The sequence below is a fragment of the Myxocyprinus asiaticus genome, chromosome 28, assembly GCF_019703515.2.
Source record: "Myxocyprinus asiaticus isolate MX2 ecotype Aquarium Trade chromosome 28, UBuf_Myxa_2, whole genome shotgun sequence".
Taxonomy (NCBI): Eukaryota; Metazoa; Chordata; class Actinopteri; order Cypriniformes; family Catostomidae; genus Myxocyprinus; species Myxocyprinus asiaticus.
In genome coordinates, this window is record NC_059371.1 from 9506315 (window position 1) to 9529209 (window position 22895).

General features: G+C 39.7%; 1 protein-coding gene across 2 annotated transcripts in view; it reads left to right on the forward strand.

Annotated features, from left to right (window-relative positions):
* The first annotated feature begins 299 nt into the window (after positions 1–299).
* LOC127419285 (synaptotagmin-2-like) overlaps positions 300–22895 on the forward strand; it is a 54207-nt gene continuing 31611 nt past the window's right edge. For both annotated transcript variants that reach the window (XM_051660575.1, XM_051660576.1), the window contains exon 1: positions 300–445. The gene's annotated coding sequence lies outside the window, so the exon portion shown is untranslated. The remainder of the gene's footprint in view (positions 446–22895) is intronic.

Here is a 22895-nt window from a genome sequence, read left to right on the forward strand (position 1 = left end):
GACTCGAGTTGATTACCCCACAGCGCAAGAGCCGACACGGATATAAAAAAAAAGAAAAGGGAACCGGGATGTATGCAGAGCTGTGTGAGCAGCATCTCCAATCAGGCAGCTTTGGAAGAGGATGGAATGGGAAGGGTGGGGGAAGGAAAAGAGAGAGGGAAAGGGTGTGTGTATTTGGAGGGGGGATTTCACTGTTGGAGAGAGAGAAAGTGACAGAGAGAGAGAGCACATAAGGAGGGGAGGGGAAAGTGTGTGTGTGCGTGTGTGTGTGTGTACTGCTGCAGTAACGAGTGGCGAGGGGGGATGACTGCATTTTCTCGGGCTGATGGAAGAGAGCGAGCAGGACATGTTTGCACGCCGTTAAAACGTTAACCCCTAAGTGCCTCGGTGGTGTATGGCCCAGACATTCATTGAGGATTAGGACAGAGGAGAACACTGCAGTCAGGTGTGTAGCTTTTGAACTTGTTTTTTTTTTTTTTTTTTTTTTAAGTGGTGCAAAATGGGGTGATCTGGATGCAGGAAGTGGAGCAGAGCTGCGCTTGGTGATGAGAAGAGTGTTCACTAGATGGTTATGACTTAATCATGCAGAGGCAAGCCCAGTATAGAGTGGCCTCTTGGAATATAAAGTACTGCAGTTTAATTCATAGTGTATGCCTAGGACTGCTTTTGTCTTGTGTAACTCTTCTGAAGCACCTTTAAGTAGCTTTTTGTGTTCAGTTAAAAAGTGTCTGTAAAGTGTAGTTGGTGAGAGCTAGTGATGTTTTACAATGTTCTAATCAGTTTTACAGGGGAGTACTCTATTTGAAAAGAACTTGACGTTACTCGCTGATGTAGGGTCAGCCCTCTTTCACACCTATTAGAGGCTGGAGTTACAGTTCGGTCATGGGTAGCTGGTCCCAGAGCAGTGTGCGAGAGCAAAGTCAAGCACGAGCTGATGGGTGGGTGTTTACTATGTCCGTGCATGGTTGCAGTTTGCTTCCTGTAGAGTTTCCAGAGGTTGGTCCCGTTGACAGCTGCTGTATTTCCCCAGAGGGGGTGAAGGGATCGACACCTCTGACTTCTGCACCGCTGAACAGTGGCAAGACAATATGCTGCCTCTCTGGTACAGCTGCTGTAAAAGCCGATCGTAAAGGGAAAGACCACAGACAATGGGGAGCATTACAAGAGGTCTGCGGTACCGAAAAGAGGGGGAAACTGGACGCCTGCTTTTCCAGCAGCTTTAAAATGCATGCTACTATTGGTTTTAACCCCGCGTTGTGTAAAGAACACTTTATAAATAAAACTTGACTATATCATACGGTATTTTATTTAGATCACAAATTAACTATCCTGAAAAATACTTAATATTGCAAATTAGGTGTGTATCTAAAAAACTCTACAGTTCACCCCAAAAACTCCATGTTATCCCATGTAATGGTCACACTTTATTACTGGGGTTCGTTAATGACTTATACATCATTTACAAATGCATTAAAAATCACTGAGATTGTAACAATGGTTATAAAAACATGCATAAAAAGGGTGACTATCTTACCTGCCAAATGTTTAGCCATTTTACCTCACATGTTATAAATGCTTAATAACACTTTTTTAACCTTCATGTAAAGTGGGCACTGATTGTATTCATTTATAAAAAAATAAAAATAAAAAAAGGGAAAGTGACAACACAAGTGAGTCAAGACATCACAGTAATGAATGAATATAAACAAAGTGGACTGTAGCAAAATGGCAATCCCTCTTTTTAACCTCACTATAATATTCTATTGTTTGCTACATTGTGACAAATCATGAATTAGGCCATTTTATGTTTTTGATTAATATAAGTATGAATAAATGTTATTATTAAAATATATAATTTTTTTTTTTTTTTTTTTTTTTTTTAATAACATGTAAGTTAAAATGCTCACTTTTTGGTAAATATTGCAAGAAAGTCCCTCTTCTTATTCATGTTGTTACAACCGCATATCAGTGATATATAATGCATTTGTAAATGACTTAGTAGTCATTAATGAACACATTTATAAACACTAAAGCAAGGGAACATTAATGTAAAGTGTTACCCATATAATCCACACACAAGATCTACATTGTAAAATGTGGAAACGTGTATGTTCCCTTAAAGGGTTTTTCTACCTGATATGAACCTTAAAAATGTCCTTTGTTGGTATGTAGTTGGACTGATTCAGTCATAAGAGGCCTACTGCAATAATTCTGACTTGAATTAAACCAGTTAATGTAGATGTTCCCACATGATTCATGAAGCACATTTTTACAGTCTATTTACATTAAATATCCTCAGGTATATCTAGTTTGATAGATTTTGCGCTTACTTTGGATCCTCTACTATATACTGTATATATATATATATATATATATATATATATATATATATATATATATATATATATATATATATATATACACCGATCAGCCACAACATTAAAAACATCTGCCTAATATCGTGTAGGTCCCCCTCGTGCCACCAAAACAGCTCTGACCCATTGAGGCATGTACTCCACAAGACCTCTGAAGGTGTCCTGTGGTATCTGACACCAAGTCCTGTAAGTTGTGAGGTGGGGCCTCCATGGATCGGACTTGTTGGTCCTGCACATCCCATAGATGCTCAATCGGATTGAGATCTGGGGAATTTAGAGGCCAAGGCAACACCTTGAACTCTTTGTCATGTTACTCAAACCATTCCTTGACAATTTTTGCAGTGTGGCAGGGCACATTATCCTGCCATCAGGGAATACCATTGCCATGAAGGGGTGTACGTGATCTGCAGCAATCTTTAATTCCCATGGTGCATCCTGCTGCCATCTCTTCCCCAGGTAAACAATGCACATGCACCTGGCCATCCATGTGATCGAAAAGAAAACGTGATTCATCAGACCAAGTCACCTTCTTCCATTGCTACATGGTCCAGTTCTGATGCTCGCGTGTCCATTGTATGCGCTTTTGGCGGTGGACAGGGGTCAGCATGGGCACTCTGACCGGTCTCGGCTACGCAGCCCCATACGCAGCAAGCTGCGATACACTGTGTGTTCTGACACCTTTCTTTCATGGCCAGCATTACGTTTTTTAGCAATCTGTGCTACAGTAGCTCTTCTGTGGGATCAGACCAGACGGGCTATCCTACCCTCCCCATGCGCATCAATGAGCCTTGGGCGCCCATGACTCTGTCGCTGGTTCACCGGTTGTCCTTCCTTGGACCACTTTTGATAGGTACTGACAACTGCATACCGGGAACACCCCACAAGACCTGCCGTTTTGGAGATGCTCTGACCCAGTCGTCTAGCCATCACAATTTGGCCCTTGTCAAAGTCGCTCAGATCCTTAAGCTCTCCCATTTTTCCTGCTTCCAACACATGAAATTCAAGAACTGACTGTTCACTTGCTGCCTAATATATCCCACCCCAAGACAGATGCAATTGTAATAAAATAATAAATGTTATTCACTTCACCTGTCAGTGGTTTTAATATTCTCTCTCTCTCTCTCTCTCTCTTTCTCTGTGGCAAGTGTTTTTTTTTTTTTTTCTCTCACTCTCTTGGGATTCTCTTACAGTAGATTGGGGGATCGCAGGAAGGGACATTCTCAAGGAAGAATGCTGTGTCATCAGGGCTTCAGACATAAACTGGAGTACAGTACAGTGTAGCATTGAGCACAGACATTCAATGGAGAATTTAAAGCTGCTTTTAAAGCTATTGGAGCTTTGTTGTTGTTTTATTTTTATTTTGTCTATTTTTTTTTTTCTTTCAAACACTCTGGATTAACCTAATTAACTAATCGTACCAAGCACTGAAGCTGTTGGGTTGTCTCCTTTGAAAGCTCCTTTGTGTGTCTGCTTATGTTAAGTGTGTACACTTATATGTGTGTGAGAGACATAGAATTACTGTAGATTCTTAAGAACTGTGGTTTGTGAAGCTCTGTAAGTCCATACCCACCATCTATTACATCTACATAGCAGTTACCAATGTGTAGTGCTTAGATGTTGATCTTTCACAGTTTGGAAGACTTTGTCAACTCGGGTCAAAAAAAGGGAAACAATGAGACAATTACTTACATACTGTACGTATACAAATCTATGTAATATGGATAACCCTGATAATGTGGCCTTTGAAGAATATGAGAAATGTTTCACATTGAGTTCATATTTAAATCTGACTTTTGATTGTCTATGGTAAGTCTGTGGTATCTTGGCAAATCTAAGCACATTACTGGTGTCTTTTTCTCAGGAGAAAAATATGAGAAGCAAGAGTCTAAAGCCAAAGCCTCCATTGGTTCTCCATTTTTTCCGATTGCTGTTAATGAGACATGAGAGAGATCTCATTTTGGGGTGATTATATAATCCCAGATGTGTATGACTTTCTTTCTTCTGCTGAACACAAATAAAGATTTGTAGAAGAATATCTCAGCTCTGTAGGTCCATACAAGGCAAGTGAATGGTGATCAGACATTTGTAGCTCCAAAAATCACATAAAGGAAACATAAAAGTAATCCATATGACTCAATGTTTAAATCCACAGAGAACTCCAGAGAAACAGAACAATATTTAACTCCTTTTTTACTCTAAATCTCCACTTTAACTTTAACTTTCAGATATGAATGTGAAACTAAACAGGGACCACATGTGACTTTCAGGTGTAAAAGCGAAAGTGGAGATTTAGAGTAAAAAAGGACTTAAATATTGATCTGTTCTCACCCACACCTATTATATTGTTTCTGAAGGCATGGATTTAACCACTGGAGTCATATGGATTACTTCTATGTTTCCTTTATGTGATTTTTGGAGCTTCAAAGGTCTGATCATCACCATTCACTTGCATTGTATGGACCTACAGAGCTGAGATATTCTTCTAAAAATCTTCATTTGTGTTCAGCAGAAGAAAGTCATACACATCTGGGATAGCATGAGGGTGAGTAAATGATGAGAAAATTGTCATTTTTGGCTGAACTATCTCTTTAAAAGATAACATATATATGTTTCTTATTATTAATAATTAAAGTTTATTTATTTCATCTGTTTCATCCATATTTTTTTAAATACATTTCACTCACACAATACAGGGATTACTGTACAGTGCAATATATATCTGTCCAGTAAGCAGCCAACCAATGAGTTTTATAGAGAAACTATTAATCATGGCTAGTGTCATTTATCATCATGGACAATAGTTCCCATCTGGTCTCAGATCACAGTCGTGTGTTATGAATTATATTCGATAAGACACAAGTAATGGTCAGTTTTACGCTGGATCATGGCATTTATTGGCAGGAGGACATTATTTAGAACTTGCCCTTTGGGGATTTTGTAAGGGAGGTCAATTCAGACCAAAAAATTGAAAATATAACATAATGGGATTCACCTGTTTCCCTCTTTATGATGAAGAACTCCTGTTCTCTTTAAGGCCCTAGGTCAGTACTTCTCAAACTCTATCAGACACTGTCAAGAAATTGTTTGTAATATTTCAACCAAAAATTTCAGTTCTGATCTTTGATCTCTTCAAGAATAATACAACCAAAAATGTTCTTCTAGAACACAAAATGAGTTATGTAACAAAATGTCCAAGCTTCTTTTTTCCATACAATGACAGTGACCAGTGGCTGTCAAGCTCCAAAAAAGACACAAAAATACTATAAATTACCCTAAAATTAGTCCATATTACTTGTGCATTATATTCTTCTAAAGCATTACTATAGCTTTGCATGTAGAACAAACCATAATGTAAACCAATATTAACTCAAAATCTTGACTTTAATATTTATTTCAAACCTCATGTCAGGTTGAATTTCATGTTTGTGCAGCTAATGTGGGCACCCAAAATTGTCACACCAGATCTGCCAATACAGTATCTTAAAAAAAAAAAAAAAAAGACTAAATAATTTGGATAAGTGTTCCACTAAAAAGAGGGTGTGGTTGTGCTTCTCGCTGCCATGGTGCAGTGATTAATTGCTCTCTAAAAACAGCAGCTTAATTAAAGAGCCATAGGGGCACCCAATAAACCAAAAGATACAACTCGCAATTAATGAGACAGAGCAGCTTTACCCTTAGGAAAAAACACTGAGGCTAAAACAAGCCTGTGAAACATGTGGAAAAAGTCCACCCAGAGCTATATTAAAAGTGTTACGTAAAGATTTTTGTTGTACAACAGCACAACAGAAATTAGTTTAAATAGATGTCATAAATGGATTTGGATTTATTGATCTTGACAGTTCTGTAGTAATCGACAAATCTGAGATGTGAATTCACAGACTATGTACTGTGAACCATTCTCAAGAGTCTGCGAATAATTTCTAGCCTTCACATTTGTTTTTGTGTCCAGTTTGACCCAAGGTCCATAAAAACCCTCATTAGTGAGAAATAGAGTGGCCTAATGGCCGCAGGGATGTGCGGGAAGCACTCTTTCTCATCTCACTGAGCTCAATCAGTGGGCTTTCCAGTGAAAATGTTCAACCATCATGAAATGCCCAAGGATAAGATCTGTTTCTTACATGGAGAGCGAAGAATGCTCAGTCAATCCATATCCACAAAAAGTGGGGGGTTTTGTGTCTGTCTTAGTGCTCACTGCGTTAGACAGTGTATGTACAGTACTGTATGTTTACAGTAAAATGTCCTGTTCCTACATCCGCTCATACTATGTGTTGTCTTGCAGGCTCTTGTTAAAGCTAACACACACTGCCGCAACAAACGGCAACTTTTCAGACATTCTAAAGTTGACTGATGGATTTAGAATGTTGGGAAACATAACTCATCATTGTCACACTGACCCAACATTTTCACAAAATGATATTACATGGTCCTTTACACGTATCACAACAGTTCCGGGATGAAATGTCCACTATGTGGCACTAAAGGTGAGTTCTGTTGTCTCCAAAACAGATGAGATTCTGTAAGGTTATTTCTTAATCGGGTTCCGGTAATCCCTTCCCTTAACCTGAAACCTAAACCTAATTGATAGAATCAGAAAAGGCAAATATGAAATGAAAAATGCAATTGTTGAAGCAGCCATGTTATTTGGTTGTGCTTCTATGACACTTCGGCTCACATTACGACTTGCATGTTCTGTATTCGGTCCTCCGCATCTTCTGACTCGGTCCTTTGCATTGCAAGTACAATGCTCTATCAGTTGAGCTATACTGCAATTTTAATGCACCAGAACAACCTTATACATTTTGGTGATATAATGCAACTTAAATTTTGGTTTAAGTTAGTTATGTAATGAAAACGTTCAAATCTGTAGCCTGACAACTCACGCACCATAGTAAAAGTGTTTTAATGTCATGTAGAAAAGAGTGAAAAGTTAATGTTTATGAACTGATAATCTGCTGTTTTACTCATGATGTATGTAAAGGTGAATAAATGTCATGGGGGTGGGGGGGGATTATGAGTGGGACAGAGGTTGAAGTCGGTCAGCTGGAGCCTGGCTTGTGATGCTTGTTAATTTAATTAAAATATTTAATTAAGGAGAACTACTGCTCTTCAAAAAAAAAACAGGAGGGGCTTGGTGCGGTAGAGGCTGGAAAAGCCCCAGGTCAGACTGGTGCTCAGATCTGCTGCTCTGAATCACATGTTTGTCTACATCAAAATCTTTATTCTGATTCAAGATTTTTTACTGTGTGATATAGCACCTTGTAATCCCCGTGTGTGATGCAATAATTATGCAACTGTGATAAATGATCTGGAAAATCATATGAAAGTGAGCAAAAACAGCTCTAAGCAAAACCTGTCTCTTGTTGCCAAATGTAGGAATATTGTAATCTTTTCTTCACTTAAGTTCACATAACATCATACAAAGATCACTGTCATTTCATGTGTAATCAAGAAAGAGCTCATTTTCATAAATCTGGCATATATCAAGACAAGTAGGTTTGTAAAAGTGATTGTTTTAGGTTTTTATAACAAGCAAAAAAAAAAAAAAAAAGAATCATTTTAAGGTGAATGCATAGAATCTACTGTGGTCCAGTTAAAGATCCCATCACATCTTCAGAGTAAAATCCTTTTTCCGTTCAACTAACAAGTTGCTGATGTCCTTTTTATGGGAGGGTAAAAGGCCAAGGATATGTAAAGCGCTTCTTGAGAGACAAAGAAGAAATGGGGGATTGGCACTTCCCAGTTTAATAAATTAATTATTACTGGGCAGCAAATTTGCAAAAAATTGTATATTGGTTCCAAGCTCTAGATACGGACTAGTGTGTGGTGAGGCTAAATCGTGTAAGTCATCATCTCTTGCTGCTTTGATTACAACAAAATTACCCTTTTTTCACTTCACTTCAAGTCCAGTAGTAAGCTCGACTCTCCAGATTAAAAAAAAATTATTTCAACATTAAAAAAAAAAAAAAAAAAAAAAAAAAAAGCAAAAACCTGTGTTTCAGTGAGACACTTACAATGAAAGTGAACGGGGCCAATAAACTTTAAAATACTCACGTTTTCAAAAGTATAGACACAAGTCATTGTGTCTTAACATGATTTTATTGTGATAAAATCGATTACTAACCTATTCTTTGTAAATTTATATACAATTTTACAACTTCGTTACCATAACGACTTAACACTGTAGAATTCAATGAGAATTGAATAATTGAATAAAACAGAAGAATTGATGTAAGTACTTTTATAAAATTATAAGCTTCACATTTCTGTCTTTAAACCCTCTTCAGTTCAGACAAGCATTTCAACTCATTGACTTTTCCTGGCAAAGCCCCATATGTAACAACCACCTCTTTCCAGCCGCTAAACTAGATTTGACCTTTAAGCATTGGCAAAATCTGGGGTTGGTTAAATGCAGAGACATTTTATAAATATTTTTTTTTGCTAGTTATGGTGATATTGCAACCTTCAATTTCATCACTTCATCCAAGCTCAGAGCTCTGAATTCCCTCAGCTGCCTTCAGAATCACTGATGGAAGCTACAGGTCCCTTTACACTTTAAGGGCCTCATCTCAAAAATACACAACTTAATCATGTAACTCCAAAATATATCAATAGAAAGGACAAAAGCAGAATGGGTAGAAGAGTTAGGAACTGATATTTCTGAGGATACCTGAGATAAAGCTCTTATCAGAGTTAATGGAACTTCTTCGTGTGCAAGACTCAACCTGGTTCAGCTAAAAATTATTTATCGGACTCACTACAGTAAAACCAAATTGGCTAAAATGTACCCAAATGTGGATGAAGCGTATGATCGTTGCAATGTAGGTAAGGCAGATTTAGCCCACGTGTTTTGGTCCTGTTCAATATTGAGAGAATTTTGGTTTTCAGTGTTTGATACTTTAAATGAAACTTTTAATTTAAATATTCAAGGTAACCCTATAATGGCCTTGTTTGGTGTCTGAGGTGAAAATGTTCAAATGACTAACAATGAAGAACTGGCCTTTGCTTTTGCAAAATAGACAAAACTAACTTTTAGAAGATATATGCATTAACAAAAGTATTAATCAAAACACTGATGACTCATCTTGCACTCCTTCTTCAACTCTGGGGCATTTTTGGGCTGTAGCCGGCAATTTTTCTCACACAAATGTAAAAGATCACCATTCACTTATAGTGCATTTTCCAGAAAACCCCCCAAATAATAATAAAAAAAACCCCACTATGTTTATTGTCCTGATTTTGTAAGCATGTAATTCTGGTTCTATTTGCTCTATCTCCCTCCAAAAAGTATATATTTTTTTTAATTCCACTAGATGGCTGCAAGTCCTAGAAAAAAGATCAAAATATGCAGATCTGAAATGTACGTGGCGCTCTAATGCCTTTTAGCCCTCACAGATGTGTGTGCTTGTCCATAGACATTCAGTCTAATTTTCAGTTCATGCACCACCCCATTGTTTCATTGAATATGTTGGCCTCTGTGTGAACTAGATGCTCAATGTAGAAATTCTTTCTAGGTGAAAAAACTTTCTAGGTGTCGAAAACTGAGATCCTCCCCTTTGCAATTATATAAAACATTTTATTATCAAAAGTTGATAACATACATTTCCAATGATTTGTTTAGCATGCTTTTCCTGCTGGACTGCATATTTTGTTCTGGACATTTAAGATATAACATTTGATTATTCAGCGAAGCAAGCTCACAGACAAGTAGAAAAGTAGAAAGTAGAAAACTGCCTAACCTCTTCAACTCTGTCCAAAAAGGGGCACGATATTATGAAAAAAAGTCCCTACATCAGGGGCGGTACTAGGGTCAGTGGACATTCGCTTAGCCCAGACCTCTGTGGATATGGGGCCATCATTTGATGAAATATCAGAACATAATACACTTTATAATAAAAACCTGAATATATCTATGATGTGTCATTTATATAGTAAACTAAAAAAGTCTCACTAACTTTTGTCTCAGATACGCTCGAAGATCAGAAATTGCATGCTTTTAACATCTATACTTAAAACGCGATTTAAAAAAACACTATTTTGTCCCATTCAGCTTTCCCTAGTTTGACATACATTGTGTACGGCTGTATACAGTTTTCATTGATTTGTCGGTGCTTAAGTTAATTTACAAGAAAGCAGGTTGTAAACAAGCTAAATTGGTACTAGTGATGAAAAATAATAGCTTAGGGTGACCATATTCTGGTTTTCCAAAAAGAGGACACCTTTTTTTTCACTGGGGGGAGGTGGATAATAGGGTTTAAAACAGTATTACTATGAATGAAAACTTTAGTACAGTGAAAAAGGCACTCTATTAGCATAACATAAATATATATAAATAAATAAAAATTTCCAACATTCTTTTGAATGTCCATGTACTAAAATAAAATATTTGATGCCATGAGCGTACCTTCATTTACTATTACTATTATTTTGAATGGCTATGGAAAATGAAGCAATGTGATAACAATTTTACCTGGTCGCAAAAAGTAGTCCGTTAATTTACCTGATGAACTTTCACCTTTTGCTGACCCTTTATGCTTCGCAGAGCTAATGTGTGCTTCTAAATCACTTGCACCTTTATTAGCAACTGACACATAAGTGCCAGCTTTACATGTCATACATTCTGCTTCCCACGGATCTTGACCTGGACGAAAGCATAGGAATGTTTTGTGCAAATCTTCTGTAAATTTGCACTTTCGTTTGAGCATTGTTTCCACTCAGCTGTTATTTGCTGCTACTGTCAAGCAACTTTTTGATGCCAAACAGCACTTCGCACGTTCGCGGAGAGATTGACAGGCAGGAATTTGGCCAATAGTTACTGCAAGCTTCTTATAATCAACCAACTGGTGTGCGAGAAGGCCGGACTTACAAAGAGGGGTTAAAGCAATGCAAATATGGGCGGACACACAGTGAAGTATTAGACCAGATGCACAACATAATGGAACTAAAGCCGAATCCCGGACATTTTCGCAAATTTAGAAATCCTGGCCGGACGCTTTTTTAAGGTCCGAAAAAGAGGACATGTCTGGGAAAAAGAGGACGTATGGTCACCCTTTAATAGCTTGATCACCTAAAGTTTGCTATGTTTATTGCATCGTGTCTTAAATAAGAATTTTGCTAAACATGCAAATGTCCTGGCTCTTGACTTTAAAGTTAGCAAATTCCTCAAATACATCTGTATATATTACTCCTTGGTTTCAGGGTTATATATCTAAATATTTGGTACTTAATGCATTTGGATGGACCAACTCAACACAGTTTCCAAGACACACAACCGCAATCGTGTCACAAACTCTCTTCTTGAATGCGCACACAAAGGCCACATGAGAGCTGGAAACCAGCTGCTGACAAGACAGTGCATGGGTACTGAATTGAGTCTGTATTTGGTGTTGTCAATACCATAGAAAGACAGGAATCATTCATTTATATACAGTATATTACCCAAACCTTAAAATGTAATGTTAAAATAATAAAATATAATATGTTTTCATATCAACTTGATACCCAAGCACTGGTACTTATGACGTCACTACAAAAAGATGATCAAAACATTCAGGGCTTTACGGAAAACATTCGTGGCTTAAGCCCCAGTAGACCAGCTCTGGAGCCACCCATGCCCTACATACATAAGTCAGGCATATGTGGTATCGTTTGAAAGCTTAGAAAATAAACTTTTCATAGATAACCATCACTTCTGCATTTATGCTACATAAAATAGCAAAATAAGGACTGAAAACAAATGTGTCACAAATAAGCGCCACCTAGTGGTAATGTGGTAGAAATATTATATTATATAAAGAATATAGTTTTTATTATTATTATTTTTTTTAAATAGCACTTAAATAGACAAGTCATATCTCAAATGAAAGCTCTCGTTCTCAGGAATGTGACTGTACAGTTGTTTTTTTTTTTTTTTTTTTTTTGGTTGTTGTTGCCCTAATACCACAGTTCGAAAGATTTTCAAAAGAATCACAAAGTGAAATATGATTTCTGTAAGACATAAAATACAGATGTCTATTTTTATGCACCAATCACTGCTGCTGTAAGCACCAAATAGCTAAAAACGTTATATCTGCTCTTACCTTAGGTCAAAGACAAGTTACAAAAATGCTAGCTTTCTGTAACAGAGGATGTGTATGTTGGCTTCAATCACATTGTTCAAAACCCTCTTAAATTAGAGTACTGTTTGTGAATTCAATCCTTCAAAATATTGATTTCATATTTTTTGTAATTGCTCTTTATTTAACAAGTGAACACTATTAAACCACATTGCCATACATTCAGACAAGAGTCAACTATATAATAAAAGTAAATTTTAATTAAAATGCTGATCACTTGATCTAGTAGAACATGATCACATGGGAAATCAGCATGTTGTTTCCGAGAGTTCCGGTACCATAGGATCGGACACATTACTGTATGCTGACTCACTGACAAACGGCATCTCCCATCAGACATTTGGGCATCAGGCATCGGCTCCAGTGTGTTTATTATAGTTTAGATGCTCAGAATTATTTCCTCAGTGGACAGATCTGGAATATTTTGAATGAGTTCGACAACTAGCAGGACATTTTCAAGGGACAAAGACATAACTTCCTTAAACCAACGAATAGTCCTTGAAATAGTTTATATGTGGCTATTTAATGATTACTCCATAAAATGTGACAACATGCCTGTGAAAGTGAGGGCGTGGTCAAGCGCCCGTCTTGGGAGAGAGAAAGCGGTAAGGACATCCACCTGAGATGAATTGTGACTAATTACCATCTCTATGTTCACAGTGATAGTCGGGGGAGATAAAAAGACTGCCAGTTCACAGAAAGAAGAGAGAGACAGACAGACCAGATTCTTTGCGTCTGACCCCTGAGAGAGTCTTGTGTTGTGTGAAGCTGAAAAGCGGACTGTTTATTTGAGTGATGCTGAAAAGCCGTCTTATGTTTTGAGTGAAGCTGTACAGCGATTGCTGGTTATTTGTGAATAAAACAGACTCACGTGAACTGTGGAAACTGGTTCCCGCTTCCTCCTTTATCTGCCCAAACTGAACCTTTGTTACACTAGTGCCGAAACTCGGGATAAGGAGGAAGGTATGCTGCTATGGAGTCATCTTTGCCACTGGAGGACGTGTTTCGATCCCTCGCCAGCATCCACCAGGTGCAACACCAGGCCCTCATGGATCTGCGGGCAGAGCAGCAACAGCGCTTCGAGGCACTCCTTCGAGGCCAAGAGGAGGACCGACGGACGTTGCGGAGCTTGGTACCCCGGGGGGGGCGCACGCTGCGACCTTGACAGCAGCGAACCCCCATGTGACGCTGGTGAAGATGGAGGCACAAGATGAGCCAGAGGCCTTTCTGGAGCTCTTCGAGCGCACGGCCCAAGCTCTGGAATGGCCACGGGCTTGACCGGGGAGGCCCAACTCGCAGCCCAACAACTCCCAGTTGACAACCTCGTGAGGTACCCTAAGCTGAAGAAAGCCATCCTGCAGCGGGTTGGCCGCAGTCCCGAAGAGCATCGCTGGTGATTCCGAACCCTGACGCTGAGCGAAGTCGGCCACCCATTTGCATTTGTTCAACTCCCCGATGCCTGCCGGCGGAGGGTGCTGGCCGGGGAACCTAGTGACGCTGGGGGTGTCATCGATCCGTGTCTTTCCGACCTATCATGTTCCCCCGGTAACGGTGGAACAATACCCCAAGGCCGGGGGAACACTCCAGTGCTAACACTCCTGTCTCTCTCTGCCCCGTCTCTACCAATTCTTCCTCTCAGGTGGGGAAAGCTGCCACCACTGGTGTGGGCGTGAGGATTGGGCCGGTCTGTTGGAGTTGTGGGGAGCCAGAACACATCCGCAAAAAGTGCCCGGTGATGGAGGTGGGGAAGGTGATCCCCGACACTCAACAGGACGCCCCCAATCGAGACAGGACATTTCAAATACCCGTGAGCCTTGGTGTATTCAAGTTGTAACCAAACCTCTATTCATCAATGATTGGTTCAAAATGGGGCATCGGAATCAAATAATCGGGTGAAGGTGAGGTGTGGGCATGGGGATATTTACGATTATCCTGCAGTGACCATCACTATTCTATTTCAGGGCCAAAAGCATAACATTGAGGCTGTGGTTAGTTCCCGCCTCACCCATCCACTAATTTTGGGTACTAATTGGCATTCTTTTCCCGAATTGTTAAAGGGGTTGGGTATGGATGGGTCCTGTAATACAGTGGGATGGTGTGGGGTGTGTAATGCGCTGATGGGGGAGGTGGAGCCGGGGCTGTCTACGTCAGCTCTGCGTCAGGATGACGTAAGGGAGGGGGAAGCCTCAGCTTCCCCAGTCCTTAGGGGAATTCCCGCTGGGGATTTCCCTCTGGAGCAGATGCCAGATGAGACTCTTAAGCACACATTTGACCAAGTGAAAGTAATTGATGGTCAACGCCTTCAGCCGCGCATTGCACTCACATATCCGTATTTCTCAATTATAAATGATTGGTTGTATTGAGTGACGCAGGACGCTCAGACAAAAGAAGATACAATCCAGTTGTTAGTACCATCATAGTCCGATGGCAAGTCACTTGGGAAAGGGGAAGACACTAAACCATCTCATTGCCCATTTCTATTGGCTGGGCATTCGCGGGGATGTTAGCCGGTGGTGTGCGACATGCCACGAATGTCAGCTGGTGAATCCGCCAGCCACTCCAAAAGTACCATTGTGCCCTCTTCCGTTGATCGAGGTTCCCTTTGACAGAGTTGGCATGGACTTCGTCGGGCCATTAGAATGGTCAGCACGCAGGCATCGCTTTGTGCACGAAGATGCTCGGAATTGGGATAGGTGGCTCGAATCCCTGTTATTTGCAGTACGAGAGGTCCTGCAAGTCTCCACAGGGTTTTCCCCATTTTAATTATTATATGGGCATAAGCCCCGTGGCGTGTTAGACATCATGAAGGAAAATTGAGAGGAGGGACCTTCACAAAGCAAAAATGAAATTCAATACGTTCTTGACCTGAGAGCAAAAATCCACACACTGGGGCATCTATCACAGGATAATTTGCTACAGGCACAAGAACGGCAGTCCCGGCTGTATAACAGGTGAGTTCGGCTACGGGAATTTGCACAAGGTGATAAAGTACTTTTATTAATGCCCACATCAAGCTCTAAATTACTCGCAAAGTGGCAAGGGCCCTTTGAGGTCACACGGCAGTGCGTACAGATAGGGGCGGGGCTCGTCAAATTTACCACCTAAACCTACTAAAGCCATGGAGAGAGGCGGTCCCTGTATCCTTAGCGATGGTAGTTCCGGAGAGGGAGGAGCTTGGCCCAGAGGTGAGTCTAAAAGCCAATCAGTTCACCCCGGTCCCTTGTGGAGATCACCTCTCACCGTCACAATGTATGGAGGTTGCCAGGTTGCAAAATAATTTCTCTGACATGTTCTTGCCTCTCCCCGGCCACACTAATCTCATAAAACACCATATCGAAACAACCCCAGGGGTAGTGGAATGTAGTCATCCCTACCGCTTACCCGAACACAAGAAACAAGAAGTATGGGAAGAATTAAAGGCCATGCTCGATATGGGTGCAATAGAAGAATCCCACAGTGATTGGGCCAGACCGGTGGTTCTGGTACCTAAGAGCAATGGCTCTGTTTGGTTCTGTGGATTATAGAAAGGTCAATGCTGTGTCTAAATTTGACACGTACCCAATGCCTCGTATTGATGGCTCGGCTCGCTTTTATTCGACACTGGATTTGACAAAGGGATATTGGCAGATACCCTTAACGCTGATATCCCATGAAAAAAACGTCCTTCTCCACACTGTTTAAATTACACCAATTTGTAACCCTTCCGTTTGGTTTATTTGGGGCCCGGCTACATTTCAGAGTCTTATGGACTGAGTCCTCAGACCGGACGCTGTATATGCCACAGCTTATTTGGATGATATCATTATTTACAGTAATGATTGGCAGCTGCATATGCAGCATCTGAGGGCGGTTCTGAGGTTGCTGCGATGAGCAGGGCTCACAGCAAACCCGAAGTTGGACAGGTGGAGGTATGGTATCTATGGGTTCCACTTGGGTTATGGGCAGGTGCGACCTCAAATTGATAAAACTGCAGCGATTGCGACCTGCCTCGGGCAAGACCAAAAAGGAGGTGAATCAGTTTCTGGGGCTGGCTGGCTACTATCGAAGGTTTGTGCCTTATTTTTCTGACGTCACCAGCCCGCTGACTGATCTCACTTAAAAAGGGAGCCCCAGACCCGGTCCAGTGGACTGAGTCATGCCAACAAGTTTTCACGCAGGTAAAAGCTGCACTTTGTGGCGGGCCGCTTCTGCATTCCCCTGATTTCTCTCTCCCTTTTGTTTTACAGATGGACACATTGGACAAGGGGCTGGGTGCTGTTCTGTCCCAAGAGGTGGAGGGGGAGGAGCGCCCGGTGCTGTACATTAGTCGAAAGCTCTCTATGAGAGTGACGAAGTACAGCACCATAGAGAAGGGGGGTTTGGCCATCAAGTGGGTGGTCCTCACTCTCTGCTACTATTTGTTAGGATGAGCATTCACCCTCTGTTCGGATCATGCCACGCTCCAATGGCTCCACTGCATGAAGGATGCCAACGCCTGGATCACCTGTTGGTATCTGGCACTCCAGCCATTTAAGATAGAGGTGGTCCACAGACTGGGGGCACAGATGGCTTTCATGGACTTCCTCTCCAGAAAAGAGGTGGGAGTGAGCAGTCCAGACGGTTCCCCCAGCCTGAGTCGGGCGGTGGGGGTATGTGGAGGTGAGGGCATGGTCGTGTGCCCATCTGGGGAGAGAGAAAGTGGTAAGGACATCAACCTGAGATTAATTGTGACTAATTACCATCTCTATGTGTCACAGAGAGATTCGGGGGAGATAAAAAAGATGGCCAGTTCATAGAGAGAGGAGAGAGACAGACAGACCAGAGTCTTCGTGTCTGACCCCTGAGAGAGAGTCTTGTGTTGTGTGAAGCTGAAAAGCGGACTGTTTATTTGAGTAATGCTGAAAAGCCATCTTATGTTTTGAGTGAAGCTGTACAGCGATTGCTGGTTATTTGTGAATAAAACGGACTCACGTGAACTGTGGAAACCGGTTCCCGCTTCCTCCTTTATCTTCCCTACCTCAACTTTTGTTACAATGCCCTGCACAAAAAGTCAATCTGAGGTCAATGAACTGAAACTTTTTTCTGTGTTCAGTGTTAATTTTTTTTATCAGCAAAGACTTTAAGGTATGTGGCTATGCAGAAATTAGCCTTCCCTGAGAAATAATTATAGTGACATCTAGCCCCGGTCTCCCCTAAAATGAATTCATTCGCTTTAATAAAGCTGTGTAGCAAGAACAACAATTAAGGTCTCTTTTATTTTTGTTTTGTTCTTGGATGATCTTTTCTCTTTGTATATTAATTTTACTCTCCCCACTGACATACGATCCTCCTTTCCTCATTGTTTTAACTGGACCCTACTTAAAATAGAATGTTTGCACATGTTTGCCATCTCTCTCCTCTTCTTCTCTCTGGAGTGTCTACTATGTGTGTTTAACATGGTGATATGATCGCTGGACTCGCCAAGACTGAGATTTATCATAATGTTTGTATTGAGAGAGAGAGAGAGAGAGAGAGAGAGAGAGAGAGAGAGAGAGATGAGCTGAAGTGAATGAGAGGGTTGTGTCCATGTCTTTGCTCTAGGGGTGACTGCATAGCACTCAGAGGACAAGAGACACATTGCTTTTTATGGTACCCATTATCTTCACTCCATTCGCAAGTGATTTTATAGCTATTTGAGATACTCCTGCTGTTTTATCTATTCTTGCCTCTACACATATTGTAAATACAACAGAACAAATAAACAAATACAACAGAACTGCAGCCCAGATAAGGCAGTGTTCTTTGAGTGTGAAGTTTAAGTCAATTTATCAGTTCAGTTGTATATGGGTACCCACAACTTTTGACCAATGAAGTTTCAAGACTTTTCAATTACTTTTCCAGTCATTTGTGAATGATAAGAATTTTTTTTAAAAATAATTTTAAAGAGCAATTTCTCGCTGATACAATTTTAAAGCTGATCAAATGAAATCTTTATGACTTTTCTGTGACTTATCCAGAATTTATAAATACATTTCCAGGCCTGGAAATCAAAACTTTAAAATCACCTGATCAGGTTTTCCATGACCATGAGAACCCTGGCAATGTATAGTATAGAGTTATGTTGTTTTGTGCTATTCTAAGTGAAGCCGGTGGGTTGAGAATAATCACCACAGGATACAAAAATATATTTTAGGGTTTTATTCTGATGGCTGTTAAACACAGGGAAAAAACAGCGGTCGATGGGGAAGTATATTAAAAAAAAGAAAAGAAATACAACAATTAAGTACAAAAATTAAATATGGTAATGAAACACGGTGTAGGAACAGTATGTGTGTTAGGAATTAATTTAAACTGTCCTTATTCTACAACATTATGTAAGCAAATTTATAATGGAATTAGTCGTGTTCGACAACCATTATAAGAAAGATAAATGACATATAATTAGATTATTTGTCTGAATAAAATTCTCCACCATTAAAATCATAATACAACGTCTCGTTGTATCCGCTCACAATTTCTATTGTAAGGAATTAGCTTTATTAAGGTAATTATGATTAATTCACTTATTAGAGTAATATTATTCTCAAGGCTTATTGAAAATAATATCACACATAATTTAGGTATAGCTTTGAAGCAGATCTTTTAAAATCATGTGATGAGGTTATTTATCAAAATATACCACAGTCAAATTATCTTTGAATACAAACAAACTTTATTGCTATTCTAAACAAAAACTAATCTAACACATACAACATGAAACAGGCTGGTGAGTAAAGTGACAGAATGATCAATACAGAGAAAATGAACTTTATGGAGTCTGTTGACATGCCTTAAGAACCATTTATCCTTCTTTGAGTCTAAATCGATTTGCAATCGGATTACCCAAAGTATTTACATAATACACCAACACTTTCAGCAAAAGTCTGGAGATGTACTTGCGTGTCGTTGCATTTCCTTGCGTTGCTTTTCCTTGGTATGGCTTGATTCTTTGGCTCTTTTTACAAAAAATAATTGGGGTGGCTGTGGCTCAGGTGTTAGAGCAGGTTGGCCATTAATTGCAGGGTTCAATTCCCAGCCCACATAACTCCACTTGCCAAAGTGTCCTTGGGCAAGACACTGAACCCCATGTTGCTCCCAATTGCAGGCTAGGACCTAGCATGGCAGCTCTGCCATCATTGGTGTGTGTGTGAATGGGTGAATGAGTCACAGTGTGAAGTGCTTTGGAACCGCTAAGGTTAAAAAGAAGTGTTACATAAGTGCGGACCATTTACCATTTTGTAGAAAGTTCATTCCATCGATGTCTTGGATATGATCGTGGATAGTTATTGTCTCGATAACTAGCCTTCCACAAGGAGGACTCGTGACTCCCGTTATGTGTGTGTGACCCGTAGAGCAGAGAGTGAGAGGCTTCCTCGGGACTTCGGGTCCCGAGTTTCCTTGGACTCTACATGGCACAGAGGCTGAGCACGGAGGATGAGGAGCTTCAGAGGAAGTGAAGCGCAAGAGAGCCGAAGAAGAGAGGAGACCACCACCACTTTCCTTGGTAGGAAACTTTTGAGCTGAAATTGGCCGCACCCCAAAGGTATCCTAAGCCTAAGTGGTCAGAGTCACGTGGTCAACCGGTCTGTCCTTTTCAAAGTTGATTTACAATCCTTTGTGTGGAGGATTCTTAAAAACTTCCCACTCATAATAGTGCATGTTTATTCATGAACTTTTATATCTTGAAAACGGTGCAAGAGACATGACATTCGTTGCCATCAACATTCTCAACATAAACAAGCAAGTATGTCATATACTAAATATGACATACTTTCATGAATATTAAACATGTAAGTAACAAAACGTGAAAATCTCTGATTACAAATCATACTGGGTAATTAATTGGTTTTACAACATGGATAATACATTACACATTATGAGAAACCTGATTGTATGGGTATATTATTAGGTTAAGCCTTGAATAGTTATCATTCTTAGTAGAATGAGATGAATAATACGAGATTAAAGGTTATACTTATTGATTTGTCAGTTATAAGTGATTACAAATCACTACACATATTTTAAAAGGTACATCAGGCTATAATCATTAATTTGTCAGTTATAAAAGTAATCACAAGTCAAAATAATTTTCAGAATTATCTAGCAAGGCTAGGTATTGTGTACATTTTGGGTCCATATGCATTCTGTACATTTTAGAGGGTTAACTCAGTGAAGTACAGTGACTTTGTGTGAAATGTTCATGGATTCCTATTTAGCTGCTGTTTGCAGAATAATGATCACGGTGTCTCGTGATCTGATGAGTCTAGTTTAAGTGTAGCAAATTGGTTTATATCGAAGGACAAAAACAGAGTGTGTTTTAAGCCTTTCTCGGGGGTTTCCAGGGAGTGTGTTCTCTATATTTTATTGCCCATAACCTCTGCCCTTAAGGTCTCTTTGCGGAGATGGTCTTGATTGCAGTGTCAGGCAAGAACCATTAAATGTGGGGGTATTTCCTCAGAAGCATGAAGTTCTCAAGTCATGTGCTATCTGGACAAGTCCCTTTTGTTAGTTTTATTGGCCAGATGTGAGCTTCAGCTAGACAACTTGGCGCCTAGTCAAACAGAATCTTTTAATTTATGACGTTGAGGAATTCCAGGATTAAAAGGTTGGGTTTTCTACATTCAAGCCATATTGCAGCAATTGTTCACTCTTCTGTATCTAATATCCTACAAAGGTAGTGAAATACGGTAGAGGCTAGTGTACAAATCAAAGGAAAAACTGGGCATTAGCTTACCCATATACTTCAACACATACTTAATACATGCTTAAACACTCACAGTATTTTCTGCATTTAAGTACTTGCTTCAATCACTCAAAGCATTTTATGCATTTACCACATGCTTAAGGACATGTATAACAGTTTAAAACAATAGAATTTTCATTACGAATGTTCACTTAACCCTTTCATACGTGATCCCCGCAGAGTAGTGTCACACATATGTGTTTCTGAAACAACCAGTTACGTTACAAGCTGCCAGATTCAAATCGTCTTACGCACGACACAGGCTGCACTGGTCAAGCGTCTGTAATTTATATTCATTCAAACAGTTACTCATACAGTCTTTTAAACCACAGAATACATTTATTTTATACACATACATCAAAATCGTCAACAAAGTAGCACGATAAAAAGTTTACAGTTCTTATACGCACAGTCAATACATCAAATGCTATCTTCCTCCGATGCGTGCTGCCATTTGTTTCATTAGTAGCTGTTGTCATTCATCAAACAAACAGCTACTCAAAGAGTCTTTTCAAGCACATAATATGTTTACTTTATGTAACAAAGAGCCCAATTGTCACCAAAGTACCACGATAACAGTTTGTATATGCACAGCCATCATATCCAAATGCGATCTTCCCATGCATGCAGCCATGTCTGCTTGTTATTAGGTGCAGATGCAGTTTTCATTCACACAAACAGCAACTCAAACAGTCTTTTCAGGCATATAATACATTTTTTTCTGAAACAGATAGCAAAACTATCACAAAGCAGCATGATAACAGTTTAAAACTCACAGTGAAAACATGCAGATCGTGCGCGATTATCCAATGCACGCAGCCAAATCTGTTTACATTAGCGCTTGTCTCTCTCTCTCTCACACACACAGACACTCACACACACACACACACAAACACATGTTGGTGCGGCTATCCTTATGAGGACTCTCCATAGACAAAATAATTTTTTTATACTACTATAGATTCTACCCCCTAACCTTACCCCTAAACCTAACCCTCACAAAAAAACTTTCTGCATTTTTACATTTTCAAAAAAACATTGTTTAAAATGTTTTATAATTGATTTGAATTATGGGGATACTAGAAATGTCCTCATAAACCACATTTATAGCATAATACCCTTGTAATTACCAGTTTGTAACCTAAAAAAAATTTCCTCATAAACCACCAAACCCACCCACACACACACACACACACACACACACACACACACACACACACAATGTCTGAGAAGTCAAACAGTGCATATAGGCAAACCGGACTGCTGATTTTAATTTTTCATTTGTTTTTTTACAGCTATAAAAACAAAGTAAATAAAATAGTACAGCATACATAACCCATTTGTTCGTGTTTACTGTATTATATACAGTATATTATTATTTATTTTTTTATGACAAGAAATCAAATATTTAAAAAAATTAAAAATACTCGTCTACACTCTGCCCCCCTCTACCGGCTGTGCATTGTCATGTGCAAAAATAACTCACTCCAGAGGGCACTGAAGGGGAATTTAGACCCTACTCATAAAACGGTTAATTGGAAAACACTCTGGGCTATAAATCTTCAAATGAGATATGATTAATACTAAATTTACATACCCAGTCCTCGCATGTGCACAAAACGTGGTCAAACTCCACACATGCAATCCATATGCCAATGTCAATGTCAA